This window comes from Choloepus didactylus, chromosome X (genome assembly GCF_015220235.1).
Source record: "Choloepus didactylus isolate mChoDid1 chromosome X, mChoDid1.pri, whole genome shotgun sequence".
Lineage (NCBI taxonomy): Eukaryota > Metazoa > Chordata > Mammalia > Pilosa > Megalonychidae > Choloepus > Choloepus didactylus.
In genome coordinates this window covers 129,765,653-129,768,525 of record NC_051334.1, presented here as the reverse complement: position 1 = coordinate 129,768,525, position 2,873 = coordinate 129,765,653, and positions in this window count along the sequence as shown.

The window sequence follows — 2,873 nt, the reverse complement described above, 5'->3', positions numbered from 1 at the left end:
CCCTGGCAATGCAGGACATGACTCCTGGTGATGAGCATCATGGGATTGAGAAAATCTTGACCAAAAAGAGGAACTGAAATGAAACAAAATAAACTTTCAGTGGTTGAGAAATCTCAAATGGAGTCAAGAGGTCACTCTGGAGGGCATTCTTATGCACCATATAGATACCCCTTTTTAGATTTTAGTGTATTAGAATACATAGGAGAGACCAGATGCAACAGCTTATCCTTCATCTTAGAAGGGATATATTGACATGCCCCACACCACTGGACACCTAGAGATTTTACTGAGATGGAAGGCTCCTGTATTTTTGTTGGATTTATCTCCCATCCTCTGATAAACAAATACCTTACCAACAAATATAGAGTAGTTGCTACTTCTTGCTCACTAAGTCCAATCAACATGATATCATCAATATAATGGACCAGTGTGATTTCTTGTGGGAGGGAGAAATGATCAAGGTCACTGCTGACAATATTATGACCTAGGGCTGGAGAGCTGATATACCCCTGAGGTAGCAGAGTGAATGCATACTGCTGGCCTTGTCAGCTGAATACAAACTCTCTCTTGTGGTCCTTCCTAACAGCTATTGAGATAAAAGCATTTGCCAGATCAATAGCTGCATACCAGGTACCAGGGGATGTGTTGATTTGCTCAAACAATGATACCACATCTGGAACAGCAGCTGCAATTCAAGTCACCAGCTGATTAAGCTCACAACAATCCACTGTCATCCTCCAAGACCCATCTGTTTTCTGCACAAGCCAAATAGGAGAATTGAATGGGGATGTGGTGGGAATCACCATCCCTGCATCCTTCAAGTCCTTAAGAGTGGCATTAATCTCTGCAATCCCTGTATTGCTCCTGGTTTACTATATTTCTAGGCAGGGGCAGTTCTAGCAGCTTCCACTTGGCCTTTCCTATCATAATAGCCCTCACTCCATGAGCCAGGAAACCAATGTGAGGATTCTGCCAGTTGCTGAATATGTCGATTCCAATTATGCATACTGGAACTGGGGAAATAACCACAGAAAGGGTCTGAGGATCTACTGGACCCACTGTGAGAAAAACCTGAGTTAAACTCCATTGATCACCTGATCTCCATAAGCCCCAACTCTGACTGGTGGGCCAGAGTGACATTTTGGGTCTCCTGGAATTAATGTCACTTCTGAACTAGTGTCTAATAATCCCACAAATATCTGATCATTTCCTCTTCCCCAATGCATAGTTACCCTGGTAAAAGGCTATAGGTTCCCCTGGAGAAGGCTGGGAGGAAGATTAACAGTATAAATTTTTGGCAGTGTAATAGGGTCCTTCCCCAAGGGTACCTGGCCTTCCCCTCATTCAAGGGGCTCTGAGTCTGCAAACTGTCCCAAGTCTGGGAATTGATTAAGGGGCTGTGACTCTCTGTTTTTGTAATTCAAGGTAGACTTTTGTTCACTTGACCTAGAAGTCTGCTTATACAGATCAAAAAAGGACTTAGTAGACTGCCCATCTATTTTACTTCTAGGTACTCTATTATCTACTAGCCAATGCCATAAGTCTGTGTGAGTAAGATTATTTTGACTGCTAATTTGAGCCTGTTTTCCATTATGGTAACCACACCCACCTTGTCTTTGGTGATTAGCTGCTGCCATGGGGCTTCGGCCAAGTTGGGATCCAATTACTCCCACTGTGTTTAAGGATTCCAGCTCAGTGACAGCAGTTCCCACAGTAACATCTGACCTACAGAGAAGGGTGACTCCAGAGCTCTTCAGGGATGATGGAGCTAGTCTCACAAATTTATTTCTCACAATCCTGGTGAAAGGTATTTCCTCTGGACATTCCAGGGGTGTGTGAGCAGGTCTTCTATGAAAAATCCACTCTAACATTCCAATCTCTCTAAGCCTTTGAATCCCCTCCTCTATATTATACCAGGGCAGTTCTGGCATTTTGGCATCCAGTAATGTTGGCCACCTTTTGATCCATGTTTCAGCCAACCATGCAAAGAAATTGTTAGTATACTTTCTAACCCCTCAAACTACAACATTGAATGCAGAATGTCTGCTTAGGGTGCCCAAATCAATAAATTCAGCCTTATCCAATTGTATATTCCTTCCATCATTATCCCACACCCTTAATATCCATTCTCACACACACTTCCTTGATTTCTGTCTATATAAATAGGAAAACTAATACAGTTCTTTCAGAGTATAATGTACTTCCTCATGGGTCACACTTTGTACTTCACCCTTTGGGGCCTTTGGGACTTTAGTCTAATTATAGGTCTTGAAGCAAAGACTGGTGGGTCATGCAAAGAATTAGAAGTATCCCTCAAGCCATTTACCTCAGGACATTCTGTTGCAGTTTCATCTCATGAAACAGGATTAATCTTTCCAGAGGAGTGAGGGCTTCTTCCACAGGGGAGATGATTATAGGTTTATCAGATACCAGTTATTAGTGCCTTTGAATCTAATTGTAAAAGCCCATTTTAAGATTTTGTTTCTCAAGAACCACTCCTGGTACCAAGCTATATTAGTTAGGGTTCTCTAGGGAAATAGAATCAACAAGAGTTATTTGTAAATACAAGATTTTATAAAGGTGTCTCACACAACTCTGGGGGTGCACGAGTCCAAATTCCATAGGGCAGGCAGCAAACTGGCAACTCCAATGAAGGTGTTTGATTAACTCCTCAGGAAGCAAACTGAAACTCCGATGAAGGTGTTCAATGAACTCCTCAGGAAACACTTCACTGGCTAGCCAAAGAAGAAGTGAAGGTCCTCTCTCTCTTTTCCTTAAAAGTCTACAACTGATTGGATTAAATCCAGCTGATTGAATTCTCTCATTGTGGAAGATACAATCTTCATTGATGTAGTCAGTCACGGGTGCAGTCA